Source organism: Sus scrofa, chromosome 7 (genome assembly GCF_054392235.1).
Source record: "Sus scrofa isolate SSC_HxYL_T2T_F1_AM1 chromosome 7, Sscrofa_HxYL_maternal_Yorkshire_Landrace_v2.0, whole genome shotgun sequence".
Taxonomy (NCBI): domain Eukaryota; kingdom Metazoa; phylum Chordata; class Mammalia; order Artiodactyla; family Suidae; genus Sus; species Sus scrofa.
The window spans coordinates 96,902,501-96,916,111 of record NC_139389.1 but is presented as its reverse complement, the minus strand read 5'-3'; the positions used below and the strand labels follow the sequence as shown (position 1 = coordinate 96,916,111).

The 13,611-nt window shown below is 46.3% G+C and overlaps 1 protein-coding gene across 8 annotated transcripts in view; it reads left to right on the top strand.

The window, feature by feature from the left end:
• Positions 1 to 962: 962 nt before the first annotated feature.
• Positions 963 to 13,611, top strand: part of LOC106504493 (uncharacterized) — a 759,489-nt gene continuing 746,840 nt past the window's right edge. For 7 of the 8 annotated variants that reach the window (XR_014809317.1, XR_014809311.1, XR_014809313.1 and 4 more), the window contains exons 1-2: positions 963 to 1,236; positions 1,555 to 1,676. The gene's annotated coding sequence lies outside the window, so the exon portion shown is untranslated. Of the gene's footprint in view, positions 1,237 to 1,554; positions 1,677 to 2,553; positions 2,857 to 13,611 lie in introns of those variants that run through there. The other variant, XR_014809310.1, reaches the window with a different exon arrangement.

Sequence of the window (13,611 nt, the reverse complement as noted above, 5' to 3'; positions counted from 1 at the left end):
ATGCGTTGTTTTAATTGTAGGTGTGCGCGGGTATGTAGCAATTAGGATGTCACAGGAGAAAGAGAACCAGGAGGAGATATGTGTATGTAGCAATCTATTTGTGTACATGCATGCGTATCTGTGTCCGTGTATGTATATTAATACATACTTGTATCTACATCTATGTCTATATCTAGATCTATATACAGAAATTTTGATTTTTGAGGAATTGGCTTACATAATTGCAAGGGCTTCCTAGGCAATTCCCAAATATAGGGATAGATGGTAAGGAAGAGCAGGTCGGACCTCTCAGGCACAAGTTAAAGCTACCGTCCACAGGTGGAAGGACTTCGGTTTCAGCGAAGCCTCAGCTCTGCCCTTAACGCCTTTTGATTAATAGAACCAGACCACCCAGATGATCTAGGATAAGCTTCTTTATTTAAAGCCAAGCAATGACAAGCTCTAATCCCGTCTCCAGAAAAGCTTCACAGCAGATACCAAGCTTGTTTTTGAAGCCCTGGGGACATGGAGTTCCCGTTGTGGCTTAGTGGAAACGAATCTGATGAGCATCCATGAGGACGCAAGTTCGATCCCTGGCCTCCCTCAGTGGGTTAAGGATCTGGCGTTGCCGTGAGCTGTGGTGTAGGTCGCAGATGTGGCTCAGATCCTGTGTTGCTGTGGCTGTGGCTGTAGGGTGGCAGCTGTAGCTCCGATTTGACCCCAGCCTGGGTACTTCCATATGCCTCAGGTGAGGCCCTAAAGACCAAACAAACAAAAAAAAAACAACTGAGAATACGTACGTACGTGTGTGTGTGTGTGTGTGTGTGTGTATACTGGATGGTGATTAGAAATGAATGTGTTACAGTAAAATGTAATTTGAAGAATGTGGGGGAAATCATTAGCTCCTCCTGCCCTCTGTTTTGGGGGCGGGTGCATTGAGGCCCGCCCCTGTCCTGGTCACAGGCTCTAGCCTTAGGCTTTTCAGGCTTGGGAGGAAAAGCAGGCAGGCCCGTGTTTACTTTAGTTGTGCTGGATGTTTCAACTTCCTCCAAGGGCATGGGGTCAGCCACGTGGAGTGAGGGTAACTCACACGGGTGGCTTCCTGGACACCGGGCAAGCCTGGAATCAGCGACCACTCACAGCCAGGCCCTGGGAATGAGCCTCACTGTTGTCTGTGGACAAAAGGAAGAACGTGCTTCCTGTGCCTTCAGGGTGGATCTTAAGAGCCCAAGATTCACCTTCTTAGGAGAGGTAGCGGTGAGTAGTCCCAGCATGGAGAAGCTTGCAGTCTCTCCAAACTTTCCAACCTTGATAGGTCAGGAAATGGCCAAGGAGGAGATCTGAGTAGGATCTAAAGGGCCTTGCTTCCCCTTTCCCCACTGCCTCACCCTCCGGCAGGTCAGCTCTCCTGGGCTGTTTAATAAAGGAACAGCTGACTCATATTTCCCAAGCTGAAGATACTGGCGAGGAAGGAGCACATGACATCATCGAGGAACAGAGAAGCCCTAAATTGTTAATGTATATAATAGAAGCGCATCACAAGTGTGATCTTTAAATTGTGTGTGTCTTCCTTAGGGAGCAATTCAATCGTTCCATGAGTGAGCCAGGCGGCCTGCAAGAGGCGGGGGCTGAGAAGCTAAGATGAACCTATAAAATGCCTAGGAGGAGACAGCCGGGGCCGTGGACCCCTCCGCACGGTGAGTGCAGCGAGAGCTCTGAGTGAGGCAGAGGTTGGCCCAGCCCAGCCTGGAGGGAGTGGAAAGGTACGTGCCTCTTACATGCCAGGCATTGCAGTGCAGTGCAGTGAGGCAAGCAGGACAGAGGTGCAACTGGAATCTAGGTGGGGAGGTTAGCAGATGTTAATCAGTCACCCCAAGGTCAGTCACTGGTCTGGCCAAGGGCACACCTGCCAAGAGGTCAGGCTTCAAGGTTAGGTTCAGGTTGTGAAATTCCTGTTCTGGAGGGCCCTACCAGTGCCCCTTCCTCCCCCCGACCCCAACCCAGCCACTAACCCGGATAGGATCTTATTCGAGGAAGTGACATTCCCTTACTGTAAGTAATGTCACTGCATTAGAGAAATTTCTCAGGCTCTCTTTGACCATGAGTTCCCTGTGACCAACAGAGTAAACGGATGAGCCGTTCCGTTGGGTTTTAGGAGCACACCATGATATTTTTCCTTCTTTGTCTCTCCAAGGAGCTTTCTTGGCCCCTTGCATCTGAATACTTATTAGATTTGCTGCCCCACCCCCCACCCTCCATAAGTGTCCTATTTATAACTTTCAGCTGTTGGCAGGTCGGCTGTGCCGGGCCTTCGGGGAGACTTATGCAGAGCAAGATGCCTGCGGGTTGTCTGGGAACAAGGGCTGGGGTGATGGAGACACTCGGGCCCGTCCATCTCTTCTCTCAGAATTTATAGGGAAGACTTGGCTTTTGAGAGCTGGGGTTTGTGATGGAACAATGCTGTGCCTGGAACGCAGCGAGGCAGGGAAGGCACATCCCGCTTATTCCGGAGCTGGAGAAAACCAGCTTTTTGACTCACAAATTAGTCAAAAACTCTCGAGCAAAAATGAGAACGGTGGTTTCCATTGAAAGCTGTCTCTGCTAAAGTAACTTTTTTTTTTTAAAGTGAGATATTTGGGACAAAATGTAAATAAGAGTTTGGGGCAGAGAGGGTTTTCTGTACAGAAGAGGCACATGAAGTTGGTCTGGCCAAGGGCACACCTGCCAAGATGTCAGGCTTCAAGGTTAGGTTCTGGAGAAAATGGTGTGGAAATGGGTCTGGAGAAAAATATGCCAGGAGAAGATCTGTGGGGGCGGAGGCCGATGGATGCTTCGGGCTGCCTTTAGGTTTAAATCATCCACGCTAGGCTGGCCCTGGTAAGTGTGAATAATGCCAACTTGACCTCTGATTTGTTATCTGGGCTTTGGAAAGCTACGTTTCCCGAAGGCTTTACCTGCTCCTTGTCAAGGAATTAAATACCATTTGAAAACTTGCTTCCCAAAGTCTGATTTTCCTCATTCTGATAAATTGCTGGTGAAGTTCTTCTTTTTAACAATTTCATCCACAATTCTGTCCATCAATTCAGTTTGGATCATGAGCGTTTTTTGGACCAGTAGTGGTAAGATCCTACTGTAGCATCATTATCCTAACTTCTCCTGAGCTTTTTTAGTATCTATCTATCTATCTATCTATCTACTATTCCTGGGATTTATGCCATTTCAGTTTTTTCATATTTATGGAGGCTCAGATTAAAAAATGTGTTTCTGGAGTTTCTTGTTGTGGCTCAGCGGGTTAAGAACCCAACTAGTATCCATGAGAATGCGGGTTTGATCTCTGGCCTCACTCAGACTGTTAAGAATCTGGCATTGCTGTGGTGTAGTTTGCAGTTGGGTCTTAAGTCCAGCATTGCCTTGGCTATGGCTGCAGCTCCAATTTGACTCCTAGCCTGGAAACCTCCATATGCCATAAAAAGAAAGGTATGCAGGTATGGCCGAAAAGAAAAAAAAAAAAAGTGTTTCTGATGCTCAGTGTCTTGGCCTGAGATGGGCCTTCAGGGAAGATTTCCTGCCCTAAATTTGTTTTGGGCTGCAGAAGGTTAAACCCTTCATGGTCCGGGTTAGCGGAGCCTCAAGCCTCCAGACTGGGGCAGTGGGGTGTAGAGTGTTGTTAACTTGCCTGATGAGCCCCGGGGTGTTCAGAGCAGCCCCAGCTCATGGATGGACCCAGACAAAGTACCTGAGGTCAAAATACTGCGTCCCCAAAGCCATGCAGACATGCATAGAAGTGGAAAGGGAGAAATGGTCCATCTTTGTCTGAGAGCTCGGAGAATTCCTGCTGTGAACAAGATAAGCATTTATTGCTCCCTCTTCAGTGATCTTTGTTCATAGGGCTGGATAAGCTTTCGCAATGGAGAGTCACAGCTACTTGTTCCCCCTTTCTCTCTTCTGCTGGCACGTATTACCTCCCAGAGCGCAGGGTCTGTGTTTTATGCTAATCCTCAGTCTCCAGGCTGGTGAAGGAGGAATAGTCAGAATCGAGAGATGGTTGTTGAATGACTGAGTGAGTGTATGATGCGTGATCTTATTGTCAACTTGACTGGGCTAAGGAATGCTCCGGTAGCTGGTAATACAGTATTTCCGAGTGTGTCTATGAGAGTGTTTCCAGAAGGGAAGCATTTGACTCAGAAGACTAAGAGGAGAAGATCATCCTCCCCTGTGCTGGTGGGCATCCTCCACTCTGTTGAGGGCCCAAATAGGACAAAAAGGTGGGAGAAGGGCGAATTTGCTCTCTGCTGGAGCTGAGACATCCAACTTCTCCTGCCATTTAGGCTTTGGCACTCTTCGTTCTTCTGACCTTGGATTCTGATCGGGAATTAAATCATCGGCCTCCTGATTCTCAGTACTTTGAACTTGGGCTGGGTTACACCAGGGGCTTTCCTGGTTCTTCAGTTTGCAGATCGAGATTATGGGACTTCCCAGCCTCTTTATTGAGTGGCCCAATTTGTATCTATCTATCTATCTATCTATCTATCTTCCTATCTAATCATCTAAATCTATCTCTATCTATTCTATCTGTCTCTATCATCTCTATCTATCTATCTCTCATCTCTATCTATCATCTCTATCTACCTATCTACCTATCTATTTATCTGTCATCTATCAATTCTTTTTCCCTGGAGAACTCTGACTAGTAGAGAGTGAATGATCTGTCTCTGGCCTGTGGAGCCAAGGTTGATGTTATGCTGTTTACCTCACCTGGGACTTTTCCCAAACCAGGGAGGTCCTGGGTGGGTCCTCAGGGGCTGGGCCAGGCTGCAAGGGGCAAGGGGAACAGAGACGGGGGCTGCCAGGTGTGCACTAGGGGACGCCTGCCCTGGTTTCTCAGGGCCTCTCTTCCTTCATTGGTAAAAAGAGCTAACTGGGAAGGTGGTTTCACCAAATGCTTGTACAGTGTGTTCTCTAAAGACCTCACTGGCCGTCTAGTTTCCTTTGATAATAGAGGGAGAGAGAGAGAGGAATCATCCATTTGTGCCCCACAGTGGTGTATACAAGGTGGTGGTGACTGGTCATCCAGGCCAGTGACAGTCAACTTTTCCAGACCAGTTCCCCTTTCTGGGACAAGTATGTAGACATGCCCTGTCTACTCTCCTGAAGTGAAACTCATAGTTTCTATAGCCTACCCTCCAGTAACTAAAACAATAAGGCTTTCACTGTTGTATAAAGGAGAAATAGCAAGAGATATTTATAAGAAAATTTTGTATTTAATAATGAAGTGGAAGAGTTTCAGTGAATGAATTGAGGTTTTTGAGATGTAAGATAATATTCAACTGAATAACCATGAAATTTGAACGATATTTGACCTTTTTAGAGTTCCTGTTGTGGCGCAGTGGAAACAAATCCGACTAGTACCCATGAGGATGTGGATTTGATCTCTGGCATCGATCAGTGGGTCGGGGATCTGACGTTGCTGTGAGCTGTGGTGTAGGTTGCAGACGTGGCTAGGATCTGGTGTTGCTGTCTGTGGCTGTGTTGTAGGTTGGCAGCTGCAGCTCTGATTCAACCCCTAGCCTGGGAACTTCCATATGCCGTGGTGCAGCCCTAAAAAGAAAAAAAAAATTTGACCTTTTGAAACAGGGGCTAATATATTCATATATATTTGTAGGATTACCACGAACACCATTTATTTCATTATCTATTTATTTATTTTTAACTGCACCTGGGGCATTCGAAAGCTCCTGTGCCAGGGATTGAACCCGAGTCACAGCAGTGACAATGCCAGATCCTTCATACCCTAAGCCACCAGGGAACGTCGAACACAATTTCTTTAGATGTGCAGCTATTCAGATGTGTTTACTAGCAACCAGGATAGAAGTGATAGGATTTTCCAAAATGGTGAAAATTTTTGGCATGACTGTTCATAAATGAGGCAAAGAACCTTTTTTTTTTTTTTTTTTTCAATAGTAGTTGCATTCCTGGAAAACTGTCTGTGTAAAAAAAAAAAAAAAAATTCCTTGTTTTTGTGTCTAAACTGGAGTAGGTTTCAAGCTCAGATATTCTAAGCAGATTTTTTTCCCCCTATGTGAATGTCTGTAAGTACACAGACAGCTGTACAGGTCACAGGACACATCTTTATTTGGGCAGAACCGTCCCTGCATTGAGATATCTGGCGTCCCTCTATCCTGGGCACGGAATGCCAGTAGCCCTTGGGCCCTGCCACCATCATTATGACAAGGAACCCCATCTCCCACGTTTCTAGCAAGTCCCCTGTGATGCATGTCTGCCCTCATTGAAGATATTTTCTCTGGATGGGCACGCAAAGTTTCTAGGTGGGATTCATCACTGACTCAGGATTACCTAGAAAAGAAAACAGTAAAATCTTTCAGTGAGGAAAAGCAACTGAAAGGGATTAAAAGGACAATAGGGAATGAGAGGCTATATTATGGCTTTTTTGTTCAAGTATACTTGACGTGCAATAGTATATGAGTTATAAGTGTACAGCATAGTGATCTGATATTTTCATACGTTACAAAATGATCACCATAAGTCTAGCTACCAGGGCACCATACAAAGTTATTACAGTGTTATTATTACCGTATTTCCTATGCTATGTGTTTACATCTCTGTGACTCATTTATTTTGCAACTGAAAATCCGTACCTCTCAGTCTCCACCACCCATTTCACTCATCCCCCCACCTCCTTCTGGTAACCACCTCTTTGTTCTCTCTTTGAGTCTGTTTCTTTTTGCTGTGTTGGTTCATTTGTTTTGTTTTTTAGATTCCACATGTAAGTGAAATCATATGGTATTTGTCTTTCAATTTATGAATATATATATATGTATGTATATTGGCCACATCTGTGACATACTGAAGTTTCTGGGCCAGGGATCGAATCTGAGCTACAGCTGTGACCTACACAGCGGCAGTGGCAATGCTGGATCCTTTAACCCACTTCACTAGGCTGGGAATCGAACCTGTACCTCAGCAGCAACCTCAGCTGCTACAGATACAAGGCCAGACTCTTAACCTGCTGTGCCACAGTGGGAATGCCAAATTGTGAATATTTTTTAATGATAGCACTTGTATTAATTAAAATGCTTGGGGCTGTAAGGAAAGAAAATTCATTTAGAGCCGACTTGAATAATAAGAAAAGGCGCTGGCACATGGAGAGGGAAACTGAGAGGTATGGAATATCGTCAACTAGGAAATGGTGCAGTGAGTATCTTTTCTGAAGCCAGAGCTGGGTTTGCATTCTAGACCCACATTTTATAAGGTATGTATTGTCTTGGGCAAGTTACCTAGCATTTCTCTGCTTCAGTTCTATACCCACCAGATGTACCCACCTCGTAGGAATAAATGTGTTCTTTTAGGTACAAGTGCAGAACAGGGCTTAGTACCTAGACTGAGCTATTGCATTATTACCATCAAAGACAATTTGGCTGCTTAGAATCATCTAGATTTTTGTGTGGCAAGACCCTAGCAGAAAATCCAACCACACTGTAATCAGACTATAGAAATCAAGAGCTAATGCAAGTGTTGTTTTAAACGGGAAGATTATGGCATTTTGTTAAACAGCAATGCAGTTGGCGTCATCCTCAGGCAGTCTCCTCAGGTGTTTGTAAAGGGCTGCCAGGAGTAACTGGTGCCAAACGCACCTCCAGTGGGAGAAAAAAGGACCACTTCACTATTTGGTTTTCCTTACGGATAAAGAAACTTCTCCAAAAGTCCCTAGGAAACTTTCTCTCATATTAATTGATACAACTGGGCCAATGTACTTGCTTTTAATTAACTGCTGACAGCGGGACTGGTGTGTTACCATGGTTTGTTACCCAACGTCAAGTTTTAAAATAAGACAACTAAAAATACACTTGAAGTGAAAACAAAAAAAAAAAAAAATTGGCAGTGAGGAGATAAGATGAAAAATTGTCGAATACTTAAATCTCTTTTGTGCATTGCATTTTCCTAGCAGCGGCCCACTTTCCAAGCATATACGATGGATCCAAATCCCCAGGAAATCTGGATCCTTGGATTTAATGGAATGTAAGATGTTTTAAGGAGGCCGAATCATTGGCTGCCTTTGAGAAATGAAGGAAAGGGCGGAGGTCCAGGTTTCTGGCCTCGGTCTTGTGTATGTGAATTTTTGAGACACTTACGGAATATCCAGTGTTCTGGGGGCAATTTGGAAACGTAAGTCACGACCTTAGCATTGGATGTTGATGATGGACTTGGGGGTCAATCCCTTTGGGGCTCTCTTCTAAATGATATTCCTTTTTTACCGTAGAGCTTTTAGCAGGTAAATATCTGGGACCGGGTCTTCCAAGCTCTCGAGTAAGAGCACGTTCTTCATTTGTAAGTTTACATCATAGTAAATTTAAAACTTCTATCAGAAGTTATGTATTTACCCAGGATAAAGCCATTCAATAATTTTACGGTAACTAACATTTTCATCTCTTTTACACTTGCCCTGATTTTTCCGCACCAGTATTTTATGTCTCATTGGGAGAAGGTTTTTATTTCTAATAGAATAGGACAAAAATAGTTGTGACCTGCAGAAAATTCACGAGATTGGCTTGAACTGTGTATCAGTCAGGGCCCTGGTTGGGGGCAGATGGCACATGCCAAAGGCTTATTTGGAAAGCTTTAGTGGCAGCTTTTTTTTTTGACCAGGCCTGTGGCATGAGAAAGTTCCTGGGTCAGGGATTGAACTCATGCCTCAGCACCCACCAGAGCTGCAGCAGTGGCAACTCCAGATTCTTAACTCACTGAGCCAACAAAAACTCCGTGGTAGGACCATTTAAATGAGAGAAGTGATAAAGGGAACCCACTGGGGATGGTGAAGCACCCTGCGGCTAGCAGCAGCTGAGAGCTGTTAGCACCCAGAGGACGTGGTTCCTGGGACTAGAGTTGACACATCCACTACCAACCTGCGGCCCAGCAATGCAATTCTCCAGCACAGGTTAGATAAGACACACTTCGAAGTCTCCTTCTTGTTCCTTTTTCTTTCTTTCTTTTTTTAAAGGCCCCACTTGCGGTACATAGAAGTTCCTAGGCTAGGGGTTGAATTGGAGCTGCAGCTGCCAGCCTACACCACAGCCACAGCAACACTGGATCCGAGCCGATCTGAGGACTGCACCACAGCTTATGCCAACGTCAGATCCTTAACCCACTGATCGAGCTCAGAGATTGAACCTGAATCCTCAGGGACATTATGTTAGGTTCTTAACTCACTGTGCTACAATGGGAACTCCCACTATCTCCTTATTGGTTTTGTTTTGACACAGAAAGACATTTACAGTGTGACTATCTATCCATCTCTCTATCTATACTATCCACCTACCTTTTTTTAAAAAGAATTTTTTTAATTTTATGTCTTTTTAGGGCTGCACCCGCAGCATGAGGAGGTTCCTAGGCTAGGGGTCGAATCAGAGCTACAGCTGCCAGCCTATGCCACAGCCACAGCAACGTGGAATCTGACCCACGTCTGGGACCTACACCACGGTTCACTGAAACGCCAGATCCTTAATCCACTGAGTGAGGCCAGGGATCGAACCTGTGTCCTCATGGATGCTAGTCAGGTTCATTAACTGCTGAGCCCCGACGGGAACTCCCCATCTACCTTTTTAAAAACAGCAGCTTTACTGAGATATCATTTACATACAATTACTGCAAACTGATCCCTTTCCACCATAAACTTTTCCCTTTTAAAGTGTACGATCCAATGATTTTTATTGTACTTATAATCTTTCTCCATTTTCAAAAGGTACATAAGGAAGGATGTTAGATTCTTGCTACCATGCCCTGAAGTGGGCAGGCAGGGTATAGAAACAAACTAGGTGAGAGCAGCACCAAAGCAGTGGTTTTCAAAGATGCTGAGCAGAAAAACTAGTCCAGTCCTTGGTGGACAGATACGTGGTCCCAGGCATAAGACTGTGCACATATTGCATGTGAGTCCGGAGATGCCCAAGCTGGTCTATACCCTGTTTGACCAGTCAGCTCCATTGATCTCATGCTTGGATAGCATGACAATTTCAAATTGCTCTACAAGTTCCTAAATGCTCATTTTCAATTGTGACTCAGACAGGCACTGGTCCGTGAATCACATTAGAAGTAACACTACGCTAGAGGAAACATCTAGAAAATTAGTAACCTTATAGTTTTCTTCCTGGTTTTCTTTTTTATACGCAGATTCTTTTCTCCTAGGTCTTAGTCACCTCCTGGGCTCAGCTGTGGCCTCTTGAGCTTCCCCACAAAGCCACGTTGCCATTGGGAAGTGTGTCCGGAGCGCTGCTGACAGGCGGTTTAGAACTAGAGCTGGCAGGTGGCCATGGTCTCATTCATTGTGCCCAGGGCCAGACCTTCCTGCACAACCACACGTGGTCTCAGCTCCAGTTTCCCGATCTCTGTGGATACTCCTGGATTCTCAGACACTCAGCAGTCTGGGGACCAGGGGACGAAGCGGAGCTGGGAGCTTCCAGGCCCTCAGGCACTATATAAAGAGAGGTCAGTGGCTAGGTGAGGAGAGTTCGCGAATGCAAAATTGTAATCATAGCCGAGTACTGGGAAACCTTTATTAAGATGTTGCAGTCAAACCACATAGTTGTTAAGCAACCATAACGATGTCTTAAATAATCAGTTCAGCTGGTCTCTATTTAACATAATAGCTGCCTATTAAACATAAATTAAATACAGAGTTAAATGTCTCCAGGACACAGAAACCCCCAAATGACTGCCAAACCCAGAATGGAGCCTCTGCCTGGAAAGAGCTACAAGAGAGCGGCCGCCTGCTCTGGGTGTGCTCTGGTCTGGGTAGAGTGGGAGCCCTGTCCCACTGCCCAGCTGTCTGTGCTTCGAGAAGAATATTTCCCAGGGTCGGGGTGGGGTGGAGGACAGGCTTTGCAGTACACTTCAGTCCCGATTATGTCTCATAAATCTTTTTGTTTCGTAGACATTCCTGAATATGCTAGAAATACAGAAAAGCCTCCAAGAAGCCCCGTGAGGCCTCTATGGCCTTGCTCATGCCAGAAAATTTGGAAGTTCTGCTCCTTCTCCCCTGCTGCCACTCCCCTGCCATAGACAGACCCTTATCTCCTGCTTGGACCACAGGAAGAGATTTCCAGCCCCCAATCTCCTTCCAAGCCCTGCTCTACGCTGCATTATTCCCCCTCCCTCCTTTCCTCCCACCCTCCTCCCTCCCTCCCTCCCTCCCTCCTTTCTTCCTTCCTTCCTGTCTCCTTCTCTCTCTTCTGGAAACACTTTGTACCGACTATGTGCAAAACATCCTGGTAGTGATGCGGTGGCAGCACAAACAAACCCCCGGGGCTTCTATTTGGATCAGCATGCGATTTCCAAGAGGCAACCTGACCTCAGATTCTAGATCTTCTCTCCTCTCCTCTCTAAGCTTCCGGGAATAAAGACCCAGTTTATCTCTGCATCCACATTCCCTGCATCCTCCTTCTTCCTCCCTATAGACCAGGCAAGTGTGCCCACCTAGTTACGTTTCTTGGGGCTCCTTCTGGGGATCACCTGCATAGAATTTATCTGATTATAGCTTAAAATGAAATATTCCCAGGAACCTCCCCAGATCTACAGAACTGAAATTTTTTTTGTTGTTGGTTTGACTGAAGAATTAGCCTTTCATTTTTTTATCAGGTTCCCCAGGTGACTCTGCGGTATGCTATGATCAGTAAGGCACCACCGATCAGCCTTTCCCCAGCACTGGCTGCATCCAGGCCTTGGCCGCTGGCCTCCCTTTGCCTGGATCTGTGGTCAGATTTCTAGATCTGCTTGGGGACCCCCATCTGTCAAGGCTCAACTCAGTGTCACAAGCTTTATGTCTTTTGCTGACGCTCCCTGGCAGCTGAGTCCTCCAAGTGTCCTGCCTCTTTTTTCCAATCACCTCCCCATAGAGATGGCTGGCAAAGGCCTTAATCAGCGCAGGGCTCTGTCAAGAGAGCTGTCTCCTCCAGGACAGGAGTGCCCATAGGCCAGCCCCTGGGTGGGCCACTGCCAGCTGGCCCCAGCTCCCAGCTGAGTAAGGCAAGCGCTGCTGTGTAGCGTGATTAAGAGAAGAGGTCCAAATCCTGGCCCCTCCACCCCCTGGCTGTGTGGTGCTGTGCATGTAACTTCTCTGAACCTGTTTACCCAAGTAAAAATGGGGATAATCCACCGGACTTCTAGGGTTGTCTCTAGGAATAAGGAATAAAGGCTTGTAATGCATTCTCCAAACCAGTGCTTTCAGACTTGAAAATGCCCATGAATCACGTGGCTGTCCTGTTGAAACGCAGGTTCTCATTCAGCAGGTTGGGGTGGGGGCAGGCTGTGGTTCCATCACTAAGCAGTTCCCCGGTCATCTCATGCTACTGCTCAGGGACCCCACTTTGAGTATAGTAGTAGTGTTATTTGATATAAAACCAGTGGGCATATGAAAAAAGACAATGAAGCTTTTCATTAAAGCAAAACAAACTTCAGTTTGGAAAAGGGAACCCTGGGGCTTCTGCTACCAGTCAGCTGGGCTCAGGGTTGGGGCCAGAAAGTGGCTGCCACTACCTGCCAGTAATGTACCCTGAGATGTGTCTTGTCTTCCCCGCTCCCCTGGGGTAGGGGGAATGGATGGAGGGGCCTGGACACCATGGTGGGCTCTGGTCTTTCGCTGGGCATTGGTGCAGGGTGCTGGATACAGAGCCTGGCCTTGCTCCGTCTCTGCTGGGAGCGTGCATGGGCAGAAACCTTGTAATGTAATGTGCCTAAATGCTGTAGGAGATATACTTGGGGTGCTTCGCAGCACTTGTGTTTTCATTTCCTTCCTGCCACTCTTCATCCTGCTGCAGTCTTGCTCCTGCCCCCCTCACACCACAGAAACAGCTCTTGCTAAGAGTGTTAATTACCTTCTGTCACTGCAAACACCGGATATTTTTGCTGTTCTCTTTCTTGACTTCTCATCAGTGTTGAACAATGACAATTTGCTCTGTCCTTAAAATGCTTTCTTCCTCGGACTATCCTGATGTAACACTTTCTTGATTTTGCAGGACTGCAGGCTTGCTCTTTTCTGGTGGTGTCAAATGTTGAGACTCCTTAAGAACCGAATCCTAGGCTGTCTCTCCTCTCCTCCTGTCTTCATCCTTGGGAGGTCTCATTCATGCAAATTTTAAGTCTATGTCTGTAAGTCACAGAAGCCTGGTACTACTTATGCGACAATGGCCCAGTCTGTGTATGCCAAGTCCACAGAACTTCTGAGCAATTGCCAACCCCTCTTAGAGCTCTCATAGGTACCTCAGGATCAGAATATTGAAAAACACACTTGTGAGGGGAGTTCCCTTCGTGGCTTGGCGGTTAACAAACTCGAATATAATCCATGATCCTTGGCCTCGCTCAGGGGGTTAAGGATCTAGCATTGCTGTGAGCTGTGGTGTAGGTCACAGACTCAGCTCAGATCTTGAGTTGCTGTGGCTGTGGTGTAGGCTGGCTGCCGCAACTCTGATTCAACCCCTAGCCTGGGAACCTCCATATGCTGTGAGTACAGTCCTAAAAAGCAAAAAAAAACCAAAACCCTAACACCCAAAAATCCACAACCCCCACCCAAAAAAACCCCCAAACACAATGGAAACAAAACAAAACACACTCGTCATCTCCCTTGCT